Raw genomic sequence first — 16,089 nt, forward strand, 5'->3', positions numbered from 1 at the left:
CTAAAAATATCAAGTAAATTGGTCCCTGGACCAAAAATAATTAAAGTTCACAAAAGTGGTAGTTCATGGGAGAGAAGTCATGAACAACTCTCTCAAAGATTTCCCTTTGTTTGAGTTGTGAAAAGCAAGTTAGTGCATGGTTAGATTTGTCTCACTTTGGAGTGATCTTAATGTACATTTTTAGTTTAGCAGACATGAAATGAACAAAATAATACAAACCAGAAGGGGAAAAACTCCAGGGGTAAAATTTAGGTTTGATGTTAGAAAATAACTTTTAGAAAATAACTGGAATAATCAACATGAGAAAAATGAAATTTCTCCATCAATCACTATACATTGAGATTAGACAGGAAAATTCTCACGAGCAGCCTTGGAGGGGAAACAGGTAAGATCAATTCTCAGCATGTTCCATAACTATTTTCCATAATCCTGAGTTAAAGACCAGCAGCCTGATCTCTCTTTTGTAGGTGCTTAACTTTCACTAGCCACAGATCTGTAAAGAGGCTTTGTGGAGAATGAGCCTTCTATAGGGCAGTGCAATATTTGAAGCATTCTCAGGAGCCCAAGACCTTTATTCAATACTTAGCTATCTCAGAAGAAGCAAATTAAGAATTTTTTGGAAGGAGAATGCAGATATGTGATGCAAAAAAAAAGACGAGGTGCGATGAGGAAAGTAGAAAAGAAACAGTGGTACCTTTAAATACCTTTATATTTAAAGGTGTTTAAAATTATATTTAAAGGTATTTAAAGCTATTTAAAACACTCTGGTGGCAGAATTTGTTTTCCAATGTGTGTTTAAACAGTAATTCCTGGAAATTTCAGTTTGGATCCTAACCTAACCTTTTTTATATAACCGAATAACCATGTTATAACCAGTTAAAATTAAAATGGACTTATAGTTTGGTTGAGAGGAAACAGCTGCGTGGTGCTTGGTCCCTGTATTGTAACTTTTGTTTTGATTGGCAAAAATGCATCCATATATTTTGTTCCAGGCTTAACATGATAAAAGTTTCTTTTTGCATCAGTGTATCTCATATCTGAATATGTTCTTAGAAGAGTGTATATTTTCTGTAGTTTAATCTAGAAATTATTTTCCTGGATGAGACATTTCTCCCAGTAAAATATCAATTGTTGTCAAAATAAAAGGACTATTTACAAGTACATGTAATTCCAACTTCATATTCCTTAATGCTTCACTGTTTTAACTTTTCAGTTATGTCTCTGGAGCCCTCTTATTTTGTAAATAATGGAAATGAAAAGTGCTACAAGATTTTGAACAAATTGAAATATTTATTTTTTTAGTTTCTTCCTCCAATTTGCTGGCAAGTGAAGTGATGTTTCCATTAATTTCTTCCTTTCCTTAAGAGTCTTACAGTGACAGATTATGAGGATAGACAATGATCTGCATAAATACTTGTGCCTTTGCCAAAAAGAGAACAAATCATAAATTAACATGAAGATTTAAATGAAGATTTAAAGAAGAGGTATGAAGAGGTATGAAGTATCTCTTTAAAGAAGAGGTATGAAGTATGATAGAGGGAAATTACTGCTTGGGCACTAGTAGCAGATAGTGTATTTATTAAAGTATTAATGGATAACCATGTAGAAACTTGAATAGCAGCACATACTTGAATAGCTATAATTCCAGACAACAGTTAAATTCTTCACTTTTCATGTTTTTTCAACACCCTTTCTTTGTTGCCTTCTTTTATGTATCCTAGCTCACACAAGTTGCCCCAGAACAATTCAAAGTGATAATGATTTCTTCTTTTCTCTCCAAAAGGCTTTGTTTGCATTTGCAAAAAAAACCCCAAAAAACCAAAAAAACTAATAAACAGATAAGCCAACTTGCTCCCCTTAGCCTAATAAAATTATTCCTGTGCTAACTGTGCTCCACCTCTCCAATTTTTTTTTTCATAGTTAATAATTTGATGTTAAAAATGCTTTTGGCTGTTGCAGTCTATTATCATTATCCAAAATGGAATCAGAGAATAGTTTGAGTTGGAAGGACACTTTAAGGTCGTCTAGTCCAACACCCCTGCAATGAGTAGGGACATCTACAGGTAGATCAGGCTGCTCTCATAATGAACTATCTGATTTTGTTTTGATGACATAAATGCAGCCAGAGAAGGAAACAGACAACTTCCCACAAAAACTTTTCTACATCAGTACTAACACACTAAAACTTTGCTTTAGATGATTGAAGGTATCAACAACCTGCGTTTGAAGTGACACTAAAACACCAAGAAACTCCTGCTAAGTTCAGCAGGAGACAATATATTTAGGACTTCTGCATAATTTCCAGCAAACATTTCAGAATGACCATCACAGAAAGTCTTATGATGCATTGCAGAATAAATGCTTGAAATACAACAACTTTAGAGGCATTTCTGTCATCCATTATTAATATTCTCCCACATAAAGAAGGTAGCACAGCTTGGCCATTCAATCTTTCTCTTGCACACTAATACTTTCAGCCTGGGTGAAAATTCACGCCGATGATGAAGACAGCCTTGATGCTGTTGGAGACATTGTCAGGCAGGAATAGGCTGAGATGTCAGGCTATCTAATACAGCATCCTGGTTAGGTCTCTCTGGTTGCCCTCCTGTCAACATGATTGCTGTCTGTCCTTTGTAGGTTATAACAGTTTGAGACAACTTCTGACACATAAAACTTGCTTTTCTAGTAGTTTGCATTTCATGTAGCTACTCCCACATACAAACAAGAGCAAAGAAATTGCAAAATGCTTCCTATGTTGGTAGCACTTTGAAGGTTCTCTACCATATTTATGGCTTGTTTCTTTCCTTCCCTGTGAAAAATTTTGTACTCATTTTTCATTGATGTAATGGAAGAGAGTAAGTGCTTTGGATGACCCCAATTTTTACTTGACAATAAACGAACATTTCTTTCATTTTCAAACACCTTGAGAGAAAACAACAAAATAGAAAGATGAGACTTGGATTAAGTTCCCCAGTTAGGATCAATCCTGCATGTCCAGTCATTTAATTTAGCCAATAATTGCATGAATACAATACTCATGCAGGATAAGTAAGATAGACATTTGGTTCCTTGCTATTTTCAGACACCTGAACCTCCATTTTCTATTTAATAGTAAAACTAACTTCAAGGCTTTGAATAATATTGCTGTGGGCTACTTTGTCTTCTCTGATAAATCTCTTTCAGTCTGTTTATATTGGGTAAATGAATATAGCCAGGAACTAAAATTTTAAGCATTTACTTTACTGTATAGGATATTTATATCCTTCCTCCTAATCCAGTAAGTAATTTCAGAATTCTTTTAAGAAATAGTAACAGAAAAGATTGAAAACAAGCTTTCTCAAAGTAGCATGGAACACTCTTAAAAGTGAATTACATGTCTTCAAATATTTGTGCTATGTTGGCAAGGGACAAAAGTGGCAAGTAACACCATGTTTTAGGTCTGTGAGCTTAGCTTATTTCCTGTTTATTTCAGAGTACTGTTGCATCCAATCAAATTTTCAAGCTGCTTCAGTTCTTTAAAAAATCCATTTTTCAACCAACACACTTTCATCCCCATTTATGTCTTCATCCACCTATTGTGCCAAGTGTCATCAAATCTGGGGGAAAAAAACACCAACAATAAAACAACCCCTAACCTACAACAAAACTAACAAGGAAACAGAAGTGTTTCTGATTGAGACATTATTCAGGACTTTGCAGATGAACTCTGCTTTCCCAGGTGAACAAAAATAAGGAGGAAGAATGGTGCTAGGTGCTGTGGTTTGAATAGGTCACAATGAAATGGGTGAGGTGGACCAAGTAGAAAATTTGAGGTCAAAAAAGAGGATAATAATGTCTTTGGCATGAATGAGTGGAGAAGAAAAATGTATTCATATGGGAAAATGAACAGCAATAATGAGGTTGCTACTAGGAGGTGAATAGCACTATATTTTACTCCATAGTAAAAAGAGACTCTTCATGCAGAGTCACTGTTCTCTCAGTCCATTTTTTCTTTCCAAACTTCCTGATCCCCAGGGCCGGGACAGCAAGGCAAAGCAAGGTAAGGCAAGTTGAGGAAGGGTATCTGTCAGACAAAAGGGCGACACAGTTTAATCACCTTCCAAGGGGATGCTTCTGTTGTATCTAGGTGATACTTAGATGTCACCTTAGATTTTTTTGGGAATATAGATGTCAAAAGACAGTTAATTCCTCCCCCCTCAATGAGGCAAAGAGGAGAATGATTTGTATTAGAGAGGTCCTTTTTATAGTGATCCTTGTCACTTTTATTTTTCAGGTGAAACATACATGCCAGTTCATAAGGTCAAGTTTATTGTGATTTCAAATATCTGGTTCTCACATATTTAGGGATAGTTTTCAAACTTTGTAGTAAAGGTAACAATTCTTCAGATTTTTAGCCCTTATCCCATAGGACAATCATTAACATCACACCTTAAATATATTTCATAGCTGCCTTTGTTCTACTTCTTCTTGAAGCGTAACAAACCAAGCATTATAAATGTTACCTCTAAATCCAAGGCCATATTAACTACTGTCTTCTCTTATGTGACATATTTGATGCAAATCCTGTTACAGGAAAGAGGGAACTATTACACAGAACTAAGAACTGAGTAAGTCTAAAAATCTTTATAATACTATCAAAACACAAGTTATTGCTAGTCCATCTATGACAGAACTATTACTTAAAATACAAATTAATGCAGAAAAGCCTTATTAGAAATGTCCTTAGATACATTATAAAAGAATACTTAAGAGTCTTTCTCTTGTGTGGTGTTTACCCTTTAATTTTTCCTGTGGGCCTCAAAACTGATGATGAAACCATCAGACTGAAATTCTTTCTCAGGAAGAAGTGGGGGAAGGTACTTGGTAGCTTTGGTGTAAGAGCTGTTGCTTTTTCCAACAAATTATTGTCATCCTGAGTTACTTATAGGTAGGAGTTTCCTCTTTCTTGGTCTTATGTCACTTTTAAGCCTTCTTTCAATATAATACACTGTGTTCTCATCAGTTTCCTTTTGTTGTCAGGTTTTTTTTGTTGTCATTGCTATGAAGGGCTGCTGTTTTTCACCCTCTGGTTCCCAACCATTATCTGACAGGTGCTGAACTGGGACTCACAAGGAAAAGCTAAACCAACCAGTCCATGGGCACTGCTCCTGTCAACAGCTGATAACTTGGTCTGAGCCCAGCTGTGGCCAGCAAGCCAAAAAGAGCCCTGAGACACCGTGTGCTGCTATTCATATCAAATTGTGTTTACTGGTTTACATTGTGAGCTCTTGATCAAGTATCACTTGAAAGAGAATTGACCAACAGTAACCAGAACTACGGCAAGCTGTAGCAAGGAAGCCACTTCAGCACTTCTCCAGCCGAATTAAGTTCACGGAAGTAGCTGGGATTTGTATGGTTGTTGAATATTATGTTTCAGCTCCTCCTGTAAAGCTGACTGAAAATGTAGGTTAGCACTTTTGCTGTTGCTGACTTTTTTGGTCCTTGGGATTTTCTTGGTAGCACAATTTTTTCGTCTGCATTATGTCTGATAAGATAGAACAAGCGACGTCTAAGACAGGGGTCACGCTCTTCCGAGTTGCAACAGTTAATGTGAACTGTCAGCCTGCAGCTGTTATGTTAGCACTGCTTTTGGCAGAACAAATCTTCAGTTAATGCATAGAGTATAAGGTTTTGAGAGGTTTAGAGGACAGTCAGTAGAGAATTTAAACTTATTTTACTTTCTACTTTGATTTTTTTATCTTAAGTGTCAGATTAATAAAGTTTTTTAAAGCATTGTGTATAAGGTGAACATTAAATAGCTGCTATTCTTCCTTTGAAAATGAGGATTTTTGGCTTCAATAATTATTTGGAAAGTAATTTAAATTTCCCTAGTTAATAGTTAATATGAATTTATTTAAGCCTTCATGTTGGATTTTGTCTTTTTCTTCTTCTTTTCCCCTTAAAAATATTTGAAAAGACTTCCCTGTGGCTCCTGAGGTTGTTGAAGTTTTTAAAAAATTTATTTCTAAAGTTCCCAGGTAGTATATGTTCCTCGCTTTTTGCCTGGAATGTTTCTGCACATTGGGCAATAGAACCAGAAGTTTCAGAGAAGCTCCTTGAAAGTGTTAAGTGATTCAGTGTCTTCCTTAGGAAGAGCAAACAAGAAAGAATAAAGCCTGTCTGCTCCTGACTCCAGCTTCAGAACAGGAAAATAAGTAAGCTTTTACCCCTGAATAAAGAAGGGTCAGGTTCCTTAGTGTGTGTCTATGGAAGATCTCAGACTGGTATTTCTGGACCATAAGACAGCACTCCTTTACATCTCCAGCTATCCCCTCTGTAAATGAAACACTCTCTCAAAACAGACGGATTTTTTTTCACCCCTAGTAAACACTTGAGTCTTATTTTGAGAACTACAATGTGTCATAAAAGACAACATTATCTTTTTCACAGAAATGAGAGCATCATGATCACTAGTTGTGATTTAATTTTTAAATTTGGGCTACTATGTCTAGAAAGTAAGTGAAAAGTCAGGAAAACAAAACTGAGTGTTTTATGAAAATTTGGTTTAGGTATATGTGCTGGTGGGGTTTTTAAGATCTTAAATGTAGCTGTTAGGCTATATAAAAAACTTATTTTTCCAGACTTTGTTCAGGCTATATTTTTATAAACCGAAAAAAAAAAAAAAAAAAAAAAAAAAAAAGAGAGAGAGAGAGAGATGGCAATATGATGCATTTTGGGTCCAATTGCAGTCTACAGAGATCAAAGCTAGATGTCATGTCAACTTCTTAAATAAATAGGAGAGAAGAATTACTTGAAAGAAGAAACACTGTACCATAAAAACATATAACCATAAACAGCTAATTATTGTAGATTCTAGAAAGCAAAAAATGGTTCAGAGGAAGACGCACACAAGACACTCAGAACTGCGCAGGAGTCTACCAACAGCAATGACATAAAAGGAATCAGATGCAGAAATTAGATGGATGTTTATAAACAGATAAAATTGGTTCAAACATATAGTACCGAGTCTTTTATAGTGATTCACACACTTAATGTTGGCTTTGTACCTTCTGGGGTTTGAGGAAAATATATAAAACTCATTCTCTGCATTTTTAAACTCTAAGTTTTTGATCTGATTTGCTTTTCCCCATAAGATTTTGCACATACATTGTTGAAAAAAATCCATATAGACTTTTTAATCTTCCATATGTTTTGGGTTTTTTTATTCTCAATGAGACATATTTTTCTGCATTATTTGTATTACTGCCTTTGGCCTTGATTTTCCTTTCACAGGAAACTTGTTTTCCTTTCACAGGTTAACCTAATTTTTCCTTAGGGCATTCAAGTCTAGTTTACTGGCTTGGAGAGAAATGTGTAAACATTACAAAAGTATTTCACATGCAAGGAATTGTTTCCTTATGAACAGAAAAACCAAAACTTTAATGATTTTTACTAATTTAGATGTGTCTAAAATTAATTAATGTTTTGTATAACTTTGTGGCCCTAACATTTTCTTTAAATGTGAGACAACATTATTCAATATGACTTGCAGGTTTTGTCCTCCAGAAGTAGCATTTTCTCTCCAGACCAAATGGGAAAATTTTAAAGGCATTTTCTCCAATGTATCAGCAATAACAGGAGTTAGTTTTAAATATCAATCTCTTCCTAATATCAATTGTGTTTCCTACTGCAAGTAAATTGAAAACATGAAGGCCAGTGGCACTCTTAATTGTAAAATAACCTAGAATAAAAAGCAATAGAAAAAGAAATCTATTCACTCTGGTCCAAGTTATCTTCATTCTGGTAACCAGAGAAGAAAACAAGTGGGTACATACCATGTTGATCCATCCAGAAAATATATTAATTTGACTGTATAGCATTATAACTTTCTTTAATAGTATGTTTAGAACTCTGACTTGACTAAAATTACTGTGTAAACTGCTTAAAGCTGGCATTTTCCCAGGGCTGGTCAGTAATTTCATTTAAAAATTGAGGTAGTGTCACTTCAGTTATATTTGATTGCAGTCACATAAGCTGGTATTTTGCTGAGAAATAAATAACGGGTGGTTCTTTGTCAAGAACATTAGTCTCTCTGCAAAACATAGCAATTTGAAAAAATTGGAGAGGAAATAAACTAACAGTTATCTAATCCACTGATTCAGAACTGCTCATTTTAATGTTTTTTTGTCTTTTGTTCAATTTCGTTTTAAAAGCTCCATACAACATGGCTTCCGCCATTTCCATGGGGAGGCCATTCAATTTAGAAAAGAAATAATGACAGCTCTTATGTGTGTTCCTCCCGCCCCCAACCTTAATTTAGGCTCACAGAATGATCTGCTTCCTTTGGGCATATTTGCTCAAGGTGACATTGGAGAACAGTAGAAAGTGAGCACATAGCTTCAGAATATTCAGGCTAAAAACTCCACCCAAATCCACTGAAATTTAATGCAGTTACTGTCCTGCATGGAGTTAGTCTTGGGATGTGCACTTTAAAGTATATCCTTCTTGTGAAGGATCCTCACATTCACACATGTAGGACTTTCACCCCATAAATTAATAAAAATTTTTAAAAGCCCAATTTTATTAACGTCTTTAATAACAGTCACAGAAGCTTAAGATTGCAAGCTGCAATAGCTGCATGCTGTGTTTTGCTGGTTTTGGATAATAGTATGTTAGACATACTGTTTCATCCTCTTCTTTTAGCTTAATTGTGCATAGGTTTTTTCCATTACTTTATTTCTAATGGCAGCTCAGAGTTACTCTCTGACCTGTCCTGGTTGTCCTGCATTTCCCAGCTAGTCACACCTGCCATCTCCATGAAAATGACCCAGAAGATATCTTAGGCTTGGTCTGTTCCACTACATCAGCCGAACCCAGGGAATATTTTGGGGCCTGGTATTCAGTCATCCATAAGGCAAAATTTACAGAGCAGTCCCTGACTACCTCTGAAGACCGTTCTCTACTCTTTCAATACCCATCATCTGCTGCTAAGGCTTTGACTTCTATTTCTATCAGTACTGACAGCCTTTATTGCCTTCTCAAGGTGTACTGTAATGAATCCTTCTGTACATTTCCTCAGGCAGCCACTCACACTTGTGAATCTCACTGGAGCCCCAGCCAAGCCTCCTCTCTGTTGTCTTCTGAATTTTTCAAATTTCTCCTCTGTGACATAGCCAGAGGAATAAAATAAAATAATAAAACAAAATAAGACAGAACAAAGAGGAGATAGACTATTTTTGTGCTGAGATCATTGCACATCATGCTGGTCCCTGGTATATAATATTTCCTTTTCTTTCCCTTTTTAAAGCATCCATTTCATTTATTGTCTCTGTTCCGAAGGGTCATGGCTATCTCAGATAAAGGCTTTGCCTTACTATAAATAATAATCCAAGATCATATGACCATGGATGACATGAGGGACTGTCACAACATTCTTAAACACAAAAGTTGCATTTATTTTATTTATTTATTAATTTTGCTAAAGGTACATACAAGGAGATAGAACAAAATAATATTTCAGAGATGATCCTTGTATTTCCATATCTTGGCTGCTCATTCATCTGAGGAATTAGGAATTAAATGTATATTTACATATACATGGGACTGACAACATGACAGGCGCCTAAAATTCAAAAATGTTAGGTTCAAATAGGTTTTATTTTCATTAGAGAGCATTGCATTTCAAGAATTCTATTTAAAATACTTACTTGTTATATCATAGGAATTATCAAGCTTCGACATTTTTAGAATGCCAAACCATCTAAATTTGGTATTATTAAAATGAAAGAAACCTTGCTTATCAATTATAAATGACTGAAAGAAAATGAAAAAGAAACATAAAGAAAAGAAAAAAATTGTTTGCAAAATATCTAATTCAATATGATTTTTCCTTGTTTATTAACATTTCTTTTCAAAATATTGATCTTTTCTTAATTAAAAATTGTCAAGATAGGGATATTATCTAAATCATATGGGAAAGGGAAAGAAAAGAAAACAAATTCTAAAAGAACCTAATACTTTTTTATAAAGAAACACTTTGTGTCACTTTCATAAATGATTGAATGTTTCTTTCCATTTATATATTTATTTTTATTATAAAGGGATTTCATATTTTGTTGATATTATTATACATTCTCTTGTAACTATGTGGTTCAGTTAGTGAAAAAATATAGGGGAGACCCTGTAGGATCAAATGGAGAACAGCAAATGAAAGAGAAATCTGCAAATTCACTGTAATTCTTGAGAAATAAATGTATAGAAAGAATGTAAATTAGCTCCCATTAGCTAATCAGCAGACAGGGATTTACATAAATGAGCAAAAAAAAAAGTTATATGGTATTCCTAAGTCTCCGTGCTTTATCTGTGTTCTGTGATTGGCTGAGACAAATCAATTTCAGTAGAATAATTAAAACCTACATGGCCTAAAGGGAACATTCAGACATTTAAGACGATAGTAAATGTTCCTTATCATAAGTCAGAAAAATACATCCAATTAGTATATTAAAATATTATTCATCACTACAATATATTTTAGTTAGTTGAACAGGTAAAATGTGCTTCAATCATGTTTCAATATTTTATTCAGATATAGGTGTTTACAAAGTAATAACTTCTCAGTAAAGGAAGAAAAGAAAATAAAGCCTCCATTTCCAACATATTTTGGAAAGCACTTTCTGTGAAGTTCTTCCTTTTTTCCCCTCCTTTTTTTCTGGGAAAGGGTACCCAGAGCACCTGCCTGCTATTTCATCAGAGTGTTGTTTGACTGAATTATATTTCTTAGACTTTTTAGTCCAAATTTAAACCAAATAATCCAGTTCAGGAATCTTTTAATAGTAAAGCAGATATTAAGCATATAATTCCTTCTTAAGATGTGCTGAAGAGTACACAGTGTCTTTCTGAATCCAACTACCTTTCGATGCCCATGCATATGTCTGCAAGCATGAAGGCTACTGAAAAAGTTATTGTGTTCCTCCTCACTGCAAGTGTCGTTGTTTAGGAATGGTATTCTTCCATTTGTTGCTCTCACTAAAGCCACTGAAAACCATGCACCCCTCGTTCACTCCCCCTCCTCCTCACTCTCCCCTAGGTTGTGTTGGAGAGGAGAATTGGAGGCAGAAAAAGGTAAAGATCATGGGTGGAGATAAGAAAAATTACTGGAAACAGCAATGTGATAAGAAAATGAACACTAATAGCAACCTTAGTAATAACAGAAGATTACAAGAAAGAGGAATAATTCACATGCTATTATGGTTTGAAAACAAAACTAGTGAAAGGCACCAAGTCAGAAAGAAAATTTATTAGGAAAAGGGGAAAAGAAAACAAAATACATGCAATAATACAAAAGAAAAACCACTGGCAGAGTCAGAATACAATCTGACACCCCTTTTTGGTCAGGGTCTTGGTAGCCGTCTTAATTGGAATGGCTGCAGTCTTCTTGGAAATCTAGCAGAAAAACTTGAGTCTGGTGTCCCAAAAACCCAGATTATATCCAGTTAGAAATGCTTGGCTCCTCCCTCTGGGCGGAACATCTCACAATGGTATGCTGTAACTTTTATCAGTCATGCAGTGATATTCAATAGCCCATGAACAGCAGATGTCTCCCCAGAGGGAGAATTGGTTGTGAAAGAGACATGGCAAACTGCCCAATTAACAGAAGACAACTGCCATACAGATGGCAAATGGAATACGTCTTGCAATCTGGGACACACGCAAATGGTCACCACTATACCCGTTAGAGTCCAACAACACCCAACCACTGCCACACTAGACCTGGGAGGAACCCCTTTCCTCATTTTGGGAAAATTTTATCAGGTGGTATAGAATAAGGTCTTAGTCATGTCCACTCCTGGAAACTGCAAAAATTGACTCTATCCTGGCCAGAACCTTCACAGGAGGGTCTTTTAAATGCTAATTAGATGATATTAAAATGTTATTGATTTGGGAAGAGCTTGTTATCTAGGGAAGGGGATACCAGTCAAGAAGCTACTTAATCAAATGTGGATTTTAGTTATTGTGTGGTTTGTAGTTGCATTACAGGTATGTAACATGATAGTACCAGTTCTAGACTAACCCAAGTGCATGTGGAGAATTGCCAGTTGTCTAGTTTTTTTTGTTCTGTGCCTCTTCCCTGCTGTAAAATTTATAAATATATACATTATAAATATTGAGGTCTTTTACAAATAGTATCATCTTGTATGTATGACTATACAACACAAGACTTTTGGAAGTAATAAATGATACTAAAAAGGTTAAACAAGAATTTGACCTGTTCTTTAACTTAAACTTTTATCACATAGAAAATGCATTCCAAATCTGTGTATCAGCTATTAATGCAGGTTTTTTACAAAACTTTCTCTGTGCTCTGAAACTCTATGTACAATGTTGTATGTGCATAGAGAATTTTATTCAGGAATGTATTTATGCTAATTTAAAATTGCAATTTTCAGCTAAATAGAAATCAGTCTGTACCAGTGTTGCTATAGTGTGTGTCTGTCATATCATCCAGTGCCAGATCAATTTGTGGTAAAGGCTACAAATGACCATGGGTTTGTGATTTATGCATATGTAGTATAAATGTAGGTAATTTCTACTTCAAACCAAGACTGATGGTTTGCGCTCAAAAAAGTAAAAATATTATTAAATATAACTGCTCTAGTGAGAAATGTCCGTGTTCATGGCATGGGGGCTGGAACTAGAAGATCTCTAAGGCCCCTTCAAACACTGGTGATTCTACCATTTAGTGATTTAGAAAAACAATATAAATTATAAGTCGTCGTGTAAGATTTTTCCTGTGTGACAAAGCCATTTGTTTTCAATAGAAGCTGATTATATTCTAGGCTTCCAGATTTTTTTTTGAAGTCCTTACCTTGTTTGAGAGATGTAAAAGCTCTAAGTTTGTTAGTAGTTACATATAAGGAAAAAGAATTTTGAACACAGGAGTCAAATTTTGTACTGATGGGAATGGCTGCAGTTCCATGGATTTTGATGAAGCTGATAACACGAACACCAGCTGGGAATTCATCTCAGATATTTAATGCCATTCTTGTTTAAAAGTCATTTAAAAATCTTAATGTATGAACTGCAAAAGAAATATCAACATTTTTCAATAGCAAAAATATACTACTAAAATTGTTCTAAAACTGCAGTGTATTGACCATGGCTGGCTGAAAGGTGCCAACCCAGCTGCTTTCTCATTCCCCCTCCACAATGGGATCTCCAAAATGAGATCAAAAAGCTCATGGGCTGAGATAAAGATAGGGAAATTCCATGCCAATTACAGTCAAGGGCAAAACAGACTAAACTTAAAGAAGATTAATTTAATTTATTGCCAAATAAAACTAGAGTACGAGAGTGAGAAACAGACAAAACCCCTACATCCTGCTTCATACCAGATTCAACTTTACTTCTTCAATCACAACTCCTTTACCTTCTCCCCTCATTCCATAGCAGTTTTCTGGGGAATGAGGGCTATGGTCAGTCCACAGCAGCTCCTCCTTCTTTCTCATGCGTTTTTTTTCCCTGCACCAGTGTAAGTCTGTCCCACAGGCTGCAGTTCTGCACAAACTGTTCCAGCATAGCTACTCTCCACCAGGTAAATGTCTTCACATGCCAGGTACATGCTCCAGTGTGAGTCCCCCACAGGACACAGGACCATCAGAAAACTTCTGTGAGATCTTCTCTTACGTGATCACATCTCCTGCCAGGACCCTGTTCCCAAGTGGGCTCTGAGTGGGCTGCAGCTTCTATAAAGGGATGTTCATTTGTGGGCTCCTGCATGAGTTGCAGTGGGAGGTCTGTTCCAGTGTGGTCCTCCATAAACTACAAGGGAGCAACCTCTGTCACCATAATGTGCTCCACGGGCTGAAGGAGAATCTCTGCTCTGGCACTTGGAGTACTGCCTCACCTTCCTTCTCCACTGACCTTAGTGTCTGCAGGACTTATATTTAAACTCTTTCATGTAACTCATAGCTGATGCCTAATATTTTTTTCAACCTTAAAAATGTTTGCCCAGAGGCATCACTGTGTGAACTGAGAGGCTCCACTGGGCCCTATGCTGATTCTGCTGGAGCTGACTGGAACTGGCTGGATTGGATATGGAGCAGCTCCTAGTCTTTTCTCACAGAGACAGTCCTGCTGCACCACTGAACTGCCAAGACTTGGACATGTGCAAAATGTAAAAAAGACTCCTGCCCTTCCTGCATCATCCATCGCAAAAAAAACCCCAAAACCATAAAAAAACCCAACCCTGAGTACTTAAATTCAGCTATAATTATTTTTCTGAAGTTGAAAATGTGAGTGATGCACATTTGTAACTCAGTGGGCTTATACATACCTGTCCTTTTTGCTGGTGCAGGCTTCATAACACAGGGAGCTAGTCTTCAAAAAGCCTTTTGTATTTCACTTTACCTAATAAAACAGAGGCTTTTCTATAATTTCCTGAAATATAATTAAGGTAGTAAACACATCTCTTATTTACAGTAATTCTACTAGAAAGAGACATCTGAAGAAAATCTGTAGGAAGAAGAAATAGTAATTAGGGAGGAGAACATGATTTCATAGAGAAGGTAAGAATCTCTTTTACTAAAACTTGGTGTTCTCAAAAGTTTGTCCTCTGCAACTTGGTTCCCAAAGTTAATATGTAGCAGGTACTTTGCATGGAGTTGTGATGACTGACAGGCTTTACATACTGTTGGAAAGTAAACTTTTTGCCTTTATGCATCAAATTTAGGAGACAGGCTTCCTCTTAATAATAAGAAACTGAATATGTTGCAGTTTAAAAATTAAAAATTAAATTCCTTTTGATTGATGTTGCTCTTAATTTAGTTAAAGCTATAAATCATCCTATGACTTTCTGTGAAGGATGTTGTATAAATGTTTTGTATTCATGACTGGGTCACAAAGTGACCCCCTGTCTTGGTCTCTTGGCTGCCCTTTTTTTCCACATGAAACATGATGTAATGAAATTGGTCCCAGAGTATACGTACAGTGAATACAGATGTCTTAGGACAGATTGTCAACTTATTACACTAAGCACAATATCCAGCATTATTCTTGATGTTCAGACATTACTGTGTTGCCATAGAGGAAATGGTACCAATAAATGTGTCCATGGTTACAATACCATGTAATTTGAATTAAAATCCTATGAGTGGGGAAAACATATGAAAATTGACCTAGAAAGATGTGCTCCTTCTTCAAAATGAAGACTCATGCAAATATAAGTCTTAGGACAGCCACATTTTTCTTTGGAAAAAAAAAAACTGTAATAAATTTCACAAGAAAGAAAACAGAGAAAAGGTAAATTCCAGCTTATCAGTATCAAGCACCTCTCAACAACGTCAAGAACTTTTCTTAATAACCTTAAATGTTCCATGGTCAGCTTTGTCAGTCAAGTTTAGCTTAAAGCACAGTAAGTATAATTAATTGGTAGCATTAGTTAAAAAATACCCTACACTGCACACATTTCTCTTATTGCAGTTTCATTTCCACATCTGTTCTATTATGGGTTTTCCCTGCATGGGTCTTCAACACTGTGGTTAAAGGTTTGTAAGGGACTGTTTTTTGAACCTATCTGTCTTTTCTGCTTTTTAATATCAGACACAGTTAATGTTAGGCTGAAACTGTATCTTTGTCTTTAGTCAGAAATGTGAGAGTAACCACATTAGACATGATAGCTAGCACATCTTCTCTGGTCTCATCTCTCAGATAACAATATAGAGACAAACAAAACAAAGTAAGAGAAATAATAATCCAATTTTCTGAGCAATCACAATTGACCTGATCTTATAGTGTTATAGTGTAAGAAATTATTTTTAACACCAGGAAATTTGAACTGCAGTGTGCCTCAAAGGACAAGAAACACTCTCTTATCATACATACATATATATATATAAGCTTTCGCAATATAAAATGAATGGTCATGTTGTATTTGTAAACATCCTTAACCTGTTCTTTAATAAAGCATTCACTGTATACTATTGCTATAGAAAATGTTGAATGGACTAATGAAAATCTGATTCATTAACACAAAATAAAGATGAATTAAAAAGTCAGCTGAAAAGTCAGTTTTGTCATCTTTTCATGGATGCAGATGATTACTTCCTTTCTTAC

Source organism: Taeniopygia guttata, chromosome 2, assembly GCF_048771995.1.
Source record: "Taeniopygia guttata chromosome 2, bTaeGut7.mat, whole genome shotgun sequence".
NCBI lineage: Eukaryota > Metazoa > Chordata > Aves > Passeriformes > Estrildidae > Taeniopygia > Taeniopygia guttata.